General features: G+C 43.0%; 19 non-coding genes across 19 annotated transcripts; all 19 read right to left on the reverse strand.

Moving 5' to 3' along the window:
* Positions 1-149: 149 nt before the first annotated feature.
* Positions 150-258, reverse strand: TRNAL-CAA (transfer RNA leucine (anticodon CAA)). The gene is made up of 2 exons: positions 221-258; positions 150-195 (listed from the first exon to the last, which is right to left on the reverse strand). It is a non-coding gene; the product is annotated as a tRNA-Leu (tRNA).
* A 409-nt stretch (positions 259-667) lies between these two features.
* Positions 668-776, reverse strand: TRNAL-CAA (transfer RNA leucine (anticodon CAA)). The gene is made up of 2 exons: positions 739-776; positions 668-713 (listed from the first exon to the last, which is right to left on the reverse strand). It is a non-coding gene; the product is annotated as a tRNA-Leu (tRNA).
* A 409-nt stretch (positions 777-1,185) lies between these two features.
* On the reverse strand, positions 1,186-1,294 carry TRNAL-CAA (transfer RNA leucine (anticodon CAA)). The gene is made up of 2 exons: positions 1,257-1,294; positions 1,186-1,231 (listed from the first exon to the last, which is right to left on the reverse strand). It is a non-coding gene; the product is annotated as a tRNA-Leu (tRNA).
* A 409-nt stretch (positions 1,295-1,703) lies between these two features.
* TRNAL-CAA (transfer RNA leucine (anticodon CAA)) lies at positions 1,704-1,812 on the reverse strand. The gene is made up of 2 exons: positions 1,775-1,812; positions 1,704-1,749 (listed from the first exon to the last, which is right to left on the reverse strand). It is a non-coding gene; the product is annotated as a tRNA-Leu (tRNA).
* A 409-nt stretch (positions 1,813-2,221) lies between these two features.
* On the reverse strand, positions 2,222-2,330 carry TRNAL-CAA (transfer RNA leucine (anticodon CAA)). The gene is made up of 2 exons: positions 2,293-2,330; positions 2,222-2,267 (listed from the first exon to the last, which is right to left on the reverse strand). It is a non-coding gene; the product is annotated as a tRNA-Leu (tRNA).
* Positions 2,331-2,739: 409 nt separating this feature from the next.
* TRNAL-CAA (transfer RNA leucine (anticodon CAA)) lies at positions 2,740-2,848 on the reverse strand. Its single transcript has 2 exons — positions 2,811-2,848; positions 2,740-2,785 (listed from the first exon to the last, which is right to left on the reverse strand). It is a non-coding gene; the product is annotated as a tRNA-Leu (tRNA).
* Positions 2,849-3,257: 409 nt separating this feature from the next.
* TRNAL-CAA (transfer RNA leucine (anticodon CAA)) lies at positions 3,258-3,366 on the reverse strand. The gene is made up of 2 exons: positions 3,329-3,366; positions 3,258-3,303 (listed from the first exon to the last, which is right to left on the reverse strand). It is a non-coding gene; the product is annotated as a tRNA-Leu (tRNA).
* Positions 3,367-3,775: 409 nt separating this feature from the next.
* Positions 3,776-3,884, reverse strand: TRNAL-CAA (transfer RNA leucine (anticodon CAA)). The gene is made up of 2 exons: positions 3,847-3,884; positions 3,776-3,821 (listed from the first exon to the last, which is right to left on the reverse strand). It is a non-coding gene; the product is annotated as a tRNA-Leu (tRNA).
* A 409-nt stretch (positions 3,885-4,293) lies between these two features.
* On the reverse strand, positions 4,294-4,402 carry TRNAL-CAA (transfer RNA leucine (anticodon CAA)). The gene is made up of 2 exons: positions 4,365-4,402; positions 4,294-4,339 (listed from the first exon to the last, which is right to left on the reverse strand). It is a non-coding gene; the product is annotated as a tRNA-Leu (tRNA).
* A 409-nt stretch (positions 4,403-4,811) lies between these two features.
* Positions 4,812-4,920, reverse strand: TRNAL-CAA (transfer RNA leucine (anticodon CAA)). Its single transcript has 2 exons — positions 4,883-4,920; positions 4,812-4,857 (listed from the first exon to the last, which is right to left on the reverse strand). It is a non-coding gene; the product is annotated as a tRNA-Leu (tRNA).
* Positions 4,921-5,329: 409 nt separating this feature from the next.
* On the reverse strand, positions 5,330-5,438 carry TRNAL-CAA (transfer RNA leucine (anticodon CAA)). Its single transcript has 2 exons — positions 5,401-5,438; positions 5,330-5,375 (listed from the first exon to the last, which is right to left on the reverse strand). It is a non-coding gene; the product is annotated as a tRNA-Leu (tRNA).
* Positions 5,439-5,847: 409 nt separating this feature from the next.
* Positions 5,848-5,956, reverse strand: TRNAL-CAA (transfer RNA leucine (anticodon CAA)). Its single transcript has 2 exons — positions 5,919-5,956; positions 5,848-5,893 (listed from the first exon to the last, which is right to left on the reverse strand). It is a non-coding gene; the product is annotated as a tRNA-Leu (tRNA).
* A 1,280-nt stretch (positions 5,957-7,236) lies between these two features.
* On the reverse strand, positions 7,237-7,345 carry TRNAL-CAA (transfer RNA leucine (anticodon CAA)). The gene is made up of 2 exons: positions 7,308-7,345; positions 7,237-7,282 (listed from the first exon to the last, which is right to left on the reverse strand). It is a non-coding gene; the product is annotated as a tRNA-Leu (tRNA).
* A 407-nt stretch (positions 7,346-7,752) lies between these two features.
* Positions 7,753-7,861, reverse strand: TRNAL-CAA (transfer RNA leucine (anticodon CAA)). Its single transcript has 2 exons — positions 7,824-7,861; positions 7,753-7,798 (listed from the first exon to the last, which is right to left on the reverse strand). It is a non-coding gene; the product is annotated as a tRNA-Leu (tRNA).
* A 762-nt stretch (positions 7,862-8,623) lies between these two features.
* TRNAL-CAA (transfer RNA leucine (anticodon CAA)) lies at positions 8,624-8,732 on the reverse strand. Its single transcript has 2 exons — positions 8,695-8,732; positions 8,624-8,669 (listed from the first exon to the last, which is right to left on the reverse strand). It is a non-coding gene; the product is annotated as a tRNA-Leu (tRNA).
* Positions 8,733-9,139: 407 nt separating this feature from the next.
* TRNAL-CAA (transfer RNA leucine (anticodon CAA)) lies at positions 9,140-9,248 on the reverse strand. The gene is made up of 2 exons: positions 9,211-9,248; positions 9,140-9,185 (listed from the first exon to the last, which is right to left on the reverse strand). It is a non-coding gene; the product is annotated as a tRNA-Leu (tRNA).
* A 762-nt stretch (positions 9,249-10,010) lies between these two features.
* On the reverse strand, positions 10,011-10,119 carry TRNAL-CAA (transfer RNA leucine (anticodon CAA)). The gene is made up of 2 exons: positions 10,082-10,119; positions 10,011-10,056 (listed from the first exon to the last, which is right to left on the reverse strand). It is a non-coding gene; the product is annotated as a tRNA-Leu (tRNA).
* A 409-nt stretch (positions 10,120-10,528) lies between these two features.
* Positions 10,529-10,637, reverse strand: TRNAL-CAA (transfer RNA leucine (anticodon CAA)). The gene is made up of 2 exons: positions 10,600-10,637; positions 10,529-10,574 (listed from the first exon to the last, which is right to left on the reverse strand). It is a non-coding gene; the product is annotated as a tRNA-Leu (tRNA).
* Positions 10,638-12,082: 1,445 nt separating this feature from the next.
* On the reverse strand, positions 12,083-12,191 carry TRNAL-CAA (transfer RNA leucine (anticodon CAA)). The gene is made up of 2 exons: positions 12,154-12,191; positions 12,083-12,128 (listed from the first exon to the last, which is right to left on the reverse strand). It is a non-coding gene; the product is annotated as a tRNA-Leu (tRNA).
* Between the last annotated feature and the right edge of the window lie 307 nt (positions 12,192-12,498).

Consider the following 12,498-nt stretch of genomic DNA (forward strand, 5'->3'; position numbering starts at 1 on the left):
AGGCACCTGCTTCCTAATATGCCGCCGGAACAACGGAAGTGGATTGAGCCATGCCTCGTTCAGGTAACCCCAGTCTCACAATGGTGCGCAACTGGAGTCAGAAGTTATTTCCAGAAAGTGAGATGACTGACTTTATTGAACAAAATACTTGTCAGAAGTGGGATTTGAACCCACGCCTCCTTTCAGAGACCAGAACACACAACTAGGGAAGAATTTTCATCTTGAGTCTGGCGCCTTGGACCGCTCGGCCATCCTGACATCCTGAGTATTAGGAGAGAAGACTGAAAGGTACATGCAATCACCCCGAATATACAAGTCATTTTGTTATTCAAGTACAAGTTTATTTCTCATCTGTTTGACTTTATTCAACTCTAAGATCATTGGCTCTTCTGGGTGACATAAAAGCTGACCGTCCAAGAATGAAATGCCTTCTTGTTCCCACCTGCTAGAGTTTAATTCATGTTGGATGATATTTAAAGGAATAAGACCAACACACACTTACATTTACCAAGTGGGTTAGGCACCTGCTTCCTAATATGCCGCCGGAACAACGGAAGTGGATTGAGCCATGCCTCGTTCAGGTAACCCCAGTCTCACAATGGTGCGCAACTGGAGTCAGAAGTTATTTCCAGAAAGTGAGATGACTGACTTTATTGAACAAAATACTTGTCAGAAGTGGGATTTGAACCCACGCCTCCTTTCAGAGACCAGAACACCCAACTAGGGAAGAATTTTCATCTTGAGTCTGGCGACTTGGACCGCTCGGCCATCCTGACATCCTGAGTATTAGGAGAGCAGACTGAAAGGTACATGCAATCACCACGAATATACAAGTCATTTTGTTATTCAAGTACAAGTTTATTTCTCATCTGTTTGACTTTATTCAACTCTAAGATCATTGGCTCTTCTGGGTGACATAAAAGCTGACCGTCCAAGAAAGAAATGCCTTCTTGTTCCCACCTGCTAGAGTTTAATTCCTGTTGGATGATATTTACAGGAATAAGACCAGCACACACTTACATTTACCAAGTGGGTTAGGCAGCTGCTTCCTAATATGCCACCGGAACAACGGAAGTGGATTGAGCCATGACTCGTTCAGGTAACCCCAGTCTCACAATGGTGCGCAACTGGAGTCAGAAGTTATTTCCAGGAAGTGAGATGACTGACTTTATTGAACAAAATACTTGTCAGAAGTGGGATTTGAACCCACACCTCCTTTCAGAGACCAGAACACCCAACTAGGGAAGAATTTTCATCTTGAGTCTGGCGCCTTGGACCGCTCGGCCATCCTGACATCCTGAGTATTAGGAGAGAAGACTGAAAGGTACATGCAATCACCCCGAATATACAAGTCATTTTGTTATTCAAGTACAAGTTTATTTCTCATCTGTTTGACTTTATTCAACTCTAAGATCATTGGCTCTTCTGGGTGACATAAAAGCTGACCGACCTAGAATGAAATGCCTTCTTGTTCCCACCTGCTAGAGTTTAATTCATGTTGGATGATATTTAAAGGAATAAGACCAACACACACTTACATTTACCAAGTGGGTTAGGCAGCTGCTTCCTAATATGCCACCGGAACAACGGAAGTGGATTGAGCCATGCCTCGTTCAGGTACCCCCAGTCTCACAATGGTGCGCAACTGGAGTCAGAAGTTATTTCCAGGAAGTGAGATGACTGACTTTATTGAACAAAATACTTGTCAGAAGTGGGATTTGAACCCACGCCTCCTTTCAGAGACCAGAACACCCAACTAGGGAAGAATTTTCATCTTGAGTCTGGCGCCTTGGACCGCTCGGCCATCCTGACATCCTGAGTATTAGGAGAGCAGACTGAAAGGTACATGCAATCACCACGAATATACAAGTCATTTTGTTATTCAAGTACAAGTTTATTTCTCATCTGTTTGACTTTATTCAACTCTAAGATCATTGGCTCTTCTGGGTGACATAAAAGCTGACCGTCCAAGAAAGAAATGCCTTCTTGTTCCCACCTGCTAGAGTTTAATTCCTGTTGGATGATATTTACAGGAATAAGACCAACACACACTTACATTTACCAAGTGGGTTAGGCAGCTGCTTCCTAATATGCCACCGGAACAACGGAAGTGGATTGAGCCATGCCTCGTTCAGGTACCCCCAGTCTCACAATGGTGCGCAACTGGAGTCAGAAGTTATTTCCAGGAAGTGAGATGACTGACTTTATTGAACAAAATACTTGTCAGAAGTGGGATTTGAACCCACGCCTCCTTTCAGAGACCAGAACACCCAACTAGGGAAGAATTTTCATCTTGAGTCTGGCGCCTTGGACCGCTCGGCCATCCTGACATCCTGAGTATTAGGAGAGAAGACTGAAAGGTACATGCAATCACACCGAATATACAAGTCATTTTGTTATTCAAGTACAAGTTTATTTCTCATCTGTTTGACTTTATTCAACTCTAAGATCATTGGCTCTTCTGGGTGACATAAAAGCTGACCGTCCTAGAAAGAAATGCCTTCTTGTTCCCACCTGCTAGAGTTTAATTCATGTTGGATGATATTTAAAGGAATAAGACCAACACACACTTACATTTACCAAGTGGGTTAGGCAGCTGCTTCCTAATATGCCACCGGAACAACGGAAGTGGATTGAGCCATGCCTCGTTCAGGTACCCCCAGTCTCACAATGGTGTGCAACTGGAGTCAGAAGTTATTTCCAGGAAGTGAGATGACTGACTTTATTGAACAAAATACTTGTCAGAAGTGGGATTTGAACCCACGCCTCCTTTCAGAGACCAGAACACACAACTAGGGAAGAATTTTCATCTTGAGTCTGGCGCCTTGGACCGCTCGGCCATCCTGACATCCTGAGTATTAGGAGAGAAGACTGAAAGGTACATGCAATCACCCCGAATATACAAGTCATTTTGTTATTCAAGTACAAGTTTATTTCTCATCTGTTTGACTTTATTCAACTCTAAGATCATTGGCTCTTCTGGGTGACATAAAAGCTGACCGTCCTAGAAAGAAATGCCTTCTTGTTCCCACCTGCTAGAGTTTAATTCATGTTGGATGATATTTAAAGGAATAAGACCAACACACACTTACATTTACCAAGTGGGTTAGGCACCTGCTTCCTAATATGCCACCGGAACAACGGAAGTGGATTGAGCCATGCCTCGTTCAGGTACCCCCAGTCTCACAATGGTGCACAACTGGAGTCAGAAGTTATTTCCAGGAAGTGAGATGACTGACTTTATTGAACAAAATACTTGTCAGAAGTGGGATTTGAACACACGCCTCCTTTCAGAGACCAGAACACCCAACTAGGGAAGAATTTTCATCTTGAGTCTGGCGCCTTGGACCGCTCGGCCATCCTGACATCCTGAGTGTTAGGAGAGAAGACTGAAAGGTAAATGCAATCACCCCGAATATACAAGTCATTTTGTTATTCAAGTACAAGTTTATTTCTCATCTGTTTGACTTTATTCAACTCTAAGATCATTGGCTCTTCTGGGTGACATAAAAGCTGACCGTCCTAGAAAGAAATGCCTTCTTGTTCCCACCTGCTAGAGTTTAATTCATGTTGGATGATATTTAAAGGAATAAGACCAACACACACTTACATTTACCAAGTGGGTTAGGCACCTGCTTCCTAATATGCCACCGGAACAACGGAAGTGGATTGAGCCATGCCTCGTTCAGGTACCCCCAGTCTCACAATGGTGCACAACTGGAGTCAGAAGTTATTTCCAGGAAGTGAGATGACTGACTTTATTGAACAAAATACTTGTCAGAAGTGTGATTTGAACACACGCCTCCTTTCAGAGACCAGAACACCCAACTAGGGAAGAATTTTCATCTTGAGTCTGGCGCCTTGGACCGCTCGGCCATCCTGACATCCTGAGGGTTAGGAGAGAAGACTGAAAGGTAAATGCAATCACCCCGAATATACAAGTCATTTTGTTATTCAAGTACAAGTTTATTTCTCATCTGTTTGACTTTATTCAACTCTAAGATCATTGGCTCTTCTGGGTGACATAAAAGCTGACCGTCCTAGAAAGAAATGCCTTCTTGTTCCCACCTGCTAGAGTTTAATTCATGTTGGATGATATTTAAAGGAATAAGACCAACACACACTTACATTTACCAAGTGGGTTAGGCACCTGCTTCCTAATATGCCACCGGAACAACGGAAGTGGATTGAGCCATGCCTCGTTCAGGTACCCCCAGTCTCACAATGGTGCACAACTGGAGTCAGAAGTTATTTCCAGGAAGTGAGATGACTGACTTTATTGAACAAAATACTTGTCAGAAGTGGGATTTGAACACACGCCTCCTTTCAGAGACCAGAACACCCAACTAGGGAAGAATTTTCATCTTGAGTCTGGCGCCTTGGACCGCTCGGCCATCCTGACATCCTGAGTGTTAGGAGAGAAGACTGAAAGGTAAATGCAATCACCCCGAATATACAAGTCATTTTGTTATTCAAGTACAAGTTTATTTCTCATCTGTTTGACTTTATTCAACTCTAAGATCATTGGCTCTTCTGGGTGACATAAAAGCTGACCGTCCTAGAAAGAAATGCCTTCTTGTTCCCACCTGCTAGAGTTTAATTCATGTTGGATGATATTTAAAGGAATAAGACCAACACACACTTACATTTACCAAGTGGGTTAGGCACCTGCTTCCTAATATGCCACCGGAACAACGGAAGTGGATTGAGCCATGCCTCGTTCAGGTACCCCCAGTCTCACAATGGTGCACAACTGGAGTCAGAAGTTATTTCCAGGAAGTGAGATGACTGACTTTATTGAACAAAATACTTGTCAGAAGTGGGATTTGAACACACGCCTCCTTTCAGAGACCAGAACACCCAACTAGGGAAGAATTTTCATCTTGAGTCTGGCGCCTTGGACCGCTCGGCCATCCTGACATCCTGAGGGTTAGGAGAGAAGACTGAAAGGTAAATGCAATCACCCCGAATATACAAGTCATTTTGTTATTCAAGTACAAGTTTATTTCTCATCTGTTTGACTTTATTCAACTCTAAGATCATTGGCTCTTCTGGGTGACATAAAAGCTGACCGTCCTAGAAAGAAATGCCTTCTTGTTCCCACCTGCTAGAGTTTAATTCATGTTGGATGATATTTAAAGGAATAAGACCAACACACACTTACATTTACCAAGTGGGTTAGGCAGCTGCTTCCTAATATGCCACCGGGACAACGGAAGTGGATTGAGCCATGCCTCGTTCAGGTACCCCCAGTCTCACAATGGTGCGCAACTGGAGTCAGAAGTTATTTCCAGGAAGTGAGATGACTGACTTTATTGAACAAAATACTTGTCAGAAGTGGTATTTGAACCCACGCCTCCTTTCAGAGACCAGAACACACAACTAGGGAAGAATTTTCATCTTGAGTCTGGCGCCTTGGACCGCTCGGCCATCCTGACATCCTGAGTATTAGGAGAGAAGACTGAAAGGTACATGCAATCACCCCGAATATACAAGTCATTTTGTTATTCAAGTACAAGTTTATTTCTCATCTGTTTGACTTTATTCAACTCTAAGATCATTGGCTCTTCTGGGTGACATAAAAGCTGACCGTCCTAGAAAGAAATGCCTTCTTGTTCCCACCTGCTAGAGTTTAATTCATGTTGGATGATATTTAAAGGAATAAGACCAACACACACTTACATTTACCAAGTGGGTTAGGCACCTGCTTCCTAATATGCCACCGGAACAACGGAAGTGGATTGAGCCATGCCTCGTTCAGGTACCCCCAGTCTCACAATGGTGCACAACTGGAGTCAGAAGTTATTTCCAGGAAGTGAGATGACTGACTTTATTGAACAAAATACTTGTCAGAAGTGGGATTTGAACACACGCCTCCTTTCAGAGACCAGAACACCCAACTAGGGAAGAATTTTCATCTTGAGTCTGGCGCCTTGGACCGCTCGGCCATCCTGACATCCTGAGTGTTAGGAGAGAAGACTGAAAGGTAAATGCAATCACCCCGAATATACAAGTCATTTTGTTATTCAAGTACAAGTTTATTTCTCATCTGTTTGACTTTATTCAACTCTAAGATCATTGGCTCTTCTGGGTGACATAAAAGCTGACCGTCCTAGAAAGAAATGCCTTCTTGTTCCCACCTGCTAGAGTTTAATTCATGTTGGATGATATTTAAAGGAATAAGACCAACACACACTTACATTTACCAAGTGGGTTAGGCAGCTGCTTCCTAATATGCCACCGGGACAACGGAAGTGGATTGAGCCATGCCTCGTTCAGGTAACCCCAGTCTCACAATGGTGCGCAACTGGAGTCAGAAGTTATTTCCAGGAAGTGAGATGACGGACTTTATTGAACAAAATACTTGTCAGAAGTGGGATTTGAACCCACGCCTCCATTCAGAGACCAGAACACCCAACTAGGGAAGAATTTTCATCTTGAGTCTGGTGCCTTGGAACGCTCAGCCATCCTGACATCCTGAGTATTAGGAGAGAAGACTGAAAGGTACATGCAATCACCCCGAATATACAAGTCATTTTGTTATTCAAGTACAAGTTTATTTCTCATCTGTTTGACTTTATTCAACTCTAAGATCATTGGCTCCTCTGGGTGACATAAAAGCTGACCATCCTAGAAAGAAATGCCTTCTTGTTCCCACCTGCTAGAGTTTTATTCATGTTGGATGATATTTACAGGAATAAGACCAGCACACACTTACATTTACCAAGTGGGTTTGAAACCACGCCTCCTTTCAGAGACCAGAACACCCAACTAGGGAAGAATTTTCATCTTGAGTCTGGTGCCTTGGAACGCTCGGCCATTCTGACATCCTGAGTATTAGGAGAGAAGACTGAAAGGTACATGCAATCACCCCGAATATACAAGTCATTTTGTTATTCAAGTACAAGTTTATTTCTCATCTGTTTGACTTTATTCAACTCTAAGATCATTGGCTCTTCTGGGTGACATAAAAGCTGACCGACCTAGAAAGAAATGCCTTCTTGTTCCCACCTGCTAGAGTTTAATTCATGTTGGATGATATTTAAAGGAATAAGACCAACACACACTTACATTTACCAAGTGGGTTAGGCAGCTGCTTCCTAATATGCCACCGGAACAACGGAAGTGGATTGAGCCATGCCTCGTTCAGGTACCCCCAGTCTCACAATGGTGCGCAACTGGAGTCAGAAGTTATTTCCAGGAAGTGAGATGACTGACTTTATTGAACAAAATACTTGTCAGAAGTGGGATTTGAACCCACGCCTCCTTTCAGAGACCAGAACACCCAACTAGGGAAGAATTTTCATCTTGAGTCTGGCGCCTTGGACCGCTCGGCCATCCTGACAACCTGAGTGTTAGGAGAGAAGACTGAAAGGTAAATGCAATCACCCCGAATATACAAGTCATTTTGTTATTCAAGTACAAGTTTATTTCTCATCTGTTTGACTTTATTCAACTCTAAGATCATTGGCTCTTCTGGGTGACATAAAAGCTGACCGTCCTAGAAAGAAATGCCTTCTTGTTCCCACCTGCTAGAGTTTAATTCATGTTGGATGATATTTAAAGGAATAAGACCAACACACTTACATTTACCAAGTGGGTTAGGCAGCTGCTTCCTAATATGCCACCGGGACAACGGAAGTGGATTGAGCCATGCCTCGTTCAGGTAACCCCAGTCTCACAATGGTGCGCAACTGGAGTCAGAAGTTATTTCCAGGAAGTGAGATGACTGACTTTATTGAACAAAATACTAGTCAGAAGTGGGATTTGAACCCACGCCTCCATTCAGAGACCAGAACACTCAACTAGGGAAGAATTTTCATCTTGAGTCTGGTGCCTTGGAACGCTCGGCCATCCTGACATCCTGAGTAGTAGGAGAGAAGACTGAAAGGTACATGCAATCACCCCGAATATACAAGTCATTTTGTTATTCAAGTACAAGTTTATTTCTCATCTGTTTGACTTTATTCAACTCTAAGATCATTGGCTCCTCTGGGTGACATAAAAGCTGACCATCCTAGAAAGAAATGCCTTCTTGTTCCCACCTGCTAGAGTTTTATTCATGTTGGATGATATTTACAGGAATAAGACCAGCACACACTTACATTTACCAAGTGGGTTTGAAACCACGCCTCCTTTCAGAGACCAGAACACCCAACTAGGGAAGAATTTTCATCTTGAGTCTGGTGCCTTGGAACGCTCGGCCATTCTGACATCCTGAGTATTAGGAGAGAAGACTGAAAGGTACATGCAATCACCCCGAATATACAAGTCATTTTGTTATTCAAGTACAAGTTTATTTCTCATCTGTTTGACTTTATTCAACTCTAAGATCATTGGCTCTTCTGGGTGACATAAAAGCTGACCGACCTAGAAAGAAATGCCTTCTTGTTCCCACCTGCTAGAGTTTAATTCATGTTGGATGATATTTAAAGGAATAAGACCAACACACACTTACATTTACCAAGTGGGTTAGGCAGCTGCTTCCTAATATGCCACCGGAACAACGGAAGTGGATTGAGCCATGCCTCGTTCAGGTACCCCCAGTCTCACAATGGTGCGCAACTGGAGTCAGAAGTTATTTCCAGGAAGTGAGATGACTGACTTTATTGAACAAAATACTTGTCAGAAGTGGGATTTGAACCCACGCCTCCTTTCAGAGACCAGAACACCCAACTAGGGAAGAATTTTCATCTTGAGTCTGGCGCCTTGGACCGCTCGGCCATCCTGACACCCTGAGTATTAGGAGAGAAGACTGAAAGGTACATGCAATCACCCCGAATATACAAGTCATTTTGTTATTCAAGTACAAGTTTATTTCTCATCTGTTTGACTTTATTCAACTCTAAGATCATTGGCTCTTCTGGGTGACATAAAAGCTGACCGTCCTAGAAAGAAATGCCTTCTTGTTCCCACCTGCTAGAGTTTAATTCATGTTGGATGATATTTAAAGGAATAAGACCAACACACTTACATTTACCAAGTGGGTTAGGCAGCTGCTTCCTAATATGCCACCGGGACAACGGAAGTGGATTGAGCCATGCCTCGTTCAGGTAACCCCAGTCTCACAATGGTGCGCAACTGGAGTCAGAAGTTATTTCCAGGAAGTGAGATGACTGACTTTATTGAACAAAATACTTGTCAGAAGTGGGATTTGAACCCACGCCTCCATTCAGAGACCAGAACACTCAACTAGGGAAGAATTTTCATCTTGAGTCTGGTGCCTTGGAACGCTCGGCCATCCTGACATCCTGAGTAGTAGGAGAGAAGACTGAAAGGTACATGCAATCACCCCGAATATACAAGTCATTTTGTTATTCAAGTACAAGTTTATTTCTCATCTGTTTGACTTTATTCAACTCTAAGATCATTGGCTCCTCTGGGTGACATAAAAGCTGACCATCCTAGAAAGAAATGCCTTCTTGTTCCCACCTGCTAGAGTTTTATTCATGTTGGATGATATTTACAGGAATAAGACCAGCACACACTTACATTTACCAAGTGGGTTTGAAACCACGCCTCCTTTCAGAGACCAGAACACCCAACTAGGGAAGAATTTTCATCTTGAGTCTGGTGCCTTGGAACGCTCGGCCATTCTGACATCCTGAGTATTAGGAGAGAAGACTGAAAGGTACATGCAATCACCCCGAATATACAAGTCATTTTGTTATTCAAGTACAAGTTTATTTCTCATCTGTTTGACTTTATTCAACTCTAAGATCATTGGCTCTTCTGGGTGACATAAAAGCTGACCGACCTAGAAAGAAATGCCTTCTTGTTCCCACCTGCTAGAGTTTAATTCATGTTGGATGATATTTAAAGGAATAAGACCAACACACACTTACATTTACCAAGTGGGTTAGGCAGCTGTTTCCTAATATGCCACCGGAACAACGGAAGTGGATTGAGCCATGCCTCGTTCAGGTACCCCCAGTCTCACAATGGTGCGCAACTGGAGTCAGAAGTTATTTCCAGGAAGTGAGATGACTGACTTTATTGAACAAAATACTTGTCAGAAGTGGGATTTGAACCCACGCCTCCTTTCAGAGACCAGAACACCCAACTAGGGAAGAATTTTCATCTTGAGTCTGGTGCCTTGGAACGCTCGGCCATCCTGACATCCTGAGTATTAGGAGAGAAGACTGAAAGGTACATGCAATCACCCCGAATATACAAGTCATTTTGTTATTCAAGTACAAGTTTATTTCTCATCTGTTTGACTTTATTCAACTCTAAGATCATTGGCTCTTCTGGGTGACATAAAAGCTGACCGTCCTAGAAAGAAATGCCTTCTTGTTCCCACCTGCTAGAGTTTAATTCATGTTGGATGATATTTACAGGAATAAGACCAGCACACACTTACATTTACCAAGTGGGTTAGGCAGCTGCTTCCTAATATGCCACCGGAACAACGGAAGTGGATTGAGCCATGCCTCGTTCAGGTAACCCCAGTCTCACAATGGTGCACAACTGGAGTCAGAAGTTATTTCCAGGAAGTGAGATGACTGACTTTATTGAACAAAATACATGTCAGAAGTGGGATTTGAACCCACGCCTCCTTTCAGAGACCAGAACACCCAACTAGGGAAGAATTTTCATCTTGAGTCTGGCGCCTTGGACCGCTCGGCCATCCTGACATCCTGAGTATTAGGAGAGAAGACTGAAAGGTACATGCAATCACCCCGAATATACAAGTCATTTTGTTATTCAAGTACAAGTTTATTTCTCATCTGTTTGACTTTATTCAACTCTAAGATCATTGGCTCTTCTGGGTGACATAAAAGCTGACCGTCCTAGAAAGAAATGCCTTCTTGTTCCCACCTGCTAGAGTTTAATTCATGTTGGATGATATTTAAAGGAATAAGACCAACACACACTTACATTTACCAAGTGGGTTAGGCAGCTGCTTCCTAATATGCAACCGGAACAACGGAAGTGGATTGAGCCATGCCTCGTTCAGGTACCCCCAGTCTCACAATGGTGCACAACTGGAGTCAGAAGTTATTTCCAGGAAGTGAGATGACTGACTTTATTGAACAAAATACTTGTCAGAAGTGGGATTTTAACCCACGCCTCCTTTCAGAGACCAGAACACCCAACTAGGGAAGAATTTTCATCTTGAGTCTGGCACCTTGGACTGCTCGGCCATCCTGACATCCTGAGTATTAGGAGAGAAGACTGAAAGGTACATGCAATCACCCCGAATTTACAAGTCATTTTGTTATTCAAGTACAAGTTTATTTCTCATCTGTTTGACTTTATTCAACTCTAAGATCATTGGCTCTTCTGGGTGACATAAAAGCTGACCGTCCTAGAAAGAAATGCCTTCTTGTTCCCACCTGCTAGAATTTAATTCATGTTGGATGATATTTAAAGGAATAAGACCAACACACACTTACATTTACCAAGTGGGTTAGGCAGCTGCTTCCTAATATGCAACCGGAACAACGGAAGTGGATTGAGCCATGCCTCGTTCAGGTACCCCCAGTCTCACAATGGTGCACAACTGGAGTCAGAAGTTATTTCCAGGAAGTGAGATGACTGACTTTATTGAACAAAATACTTGTCAGAAGTGGGATTTGAACCCACGCCTCCTTTCAGAGACCAGAACACCCAACTAGGGAAGAATTTTCATCTTGAGTCTGGCACCTTGGACTGCTTGGCCATCCTGACATCCTGAGTATTAGGAGAGAAGACTGAAAGGTACATGCAATCACCCCGAATATACAAGTCATTTTGTTATTCAAGTACAAGTTTATTTCTCATCTGTTTGACTTTATTCAACTCTAAGATCATTGGCTCTTCTGGGTGACATAAAAGCTGACCGTCCTAGAAAGAAATGCCTTCTTGTTCCCACCTGCTAGAGTTTAATTCATGTTAGATGATATTTAAAGGAATAAGACCAACACACACTTACATTTACCAAGTGGGTTAGGCAGCTGCTTCCTAATATGCCACCGGAACAACGGAAGTGGATTGAGCCATGCCTCGTTCAGGTAACCCCAGTCTCACAATGGTGCACAACTGGAGTCAGAAGTTATTTCCAGGAAGTGAGATGACTGACTTTATTGAACAAAATACTTGTCAGAAGTGGGATTTGAACCCACGCCTCCTTTCAGAGACCAGAACACCCAAATAGGGAAGAATTTTCATCTTGAGTCTGGCGCCTTGGACCGCTTGGCCATCCTGACATCCTGAGTATTAGGAGAGAAGACTGAAAGGTACATGCAATCACCCCGAATATACAAGTCATTTTGTTATTCAAGTACAAGTTTATTTCTCATCTGTTTGACTTTATTCAACTCTAAGATCATTGGCTCTTCTGGGTGACATAAAAGCTGACCGTCCTAGAAAGAAATGCCTTCTTGTTCCCACCTGCTAGAGTTTAATTCATGTTGGATGATATTTAAAGGAATAAGACCAACACACACTTACATTTACCAAGTGGGTTAGGCAGCTGCTTCCTAATATGCCACCGGAACAACGGAAGTGGATTGA

Source organism: Rhinoderma darwinii, chromosome 4, assembly GCF_050947455.1.
Source record: "Rhinoderma darwinii isolate aRhiDar2 chromosome 4, aRhiDar2.hap1, whole genome shotgun sequence".
NCBI classification, from domain to species: Eukaryota; Metazoa; Chordata; class Amphibia; order Anura; family Rhinodermatidae; genus Rhinoderma; species Rhinoderma darwinii.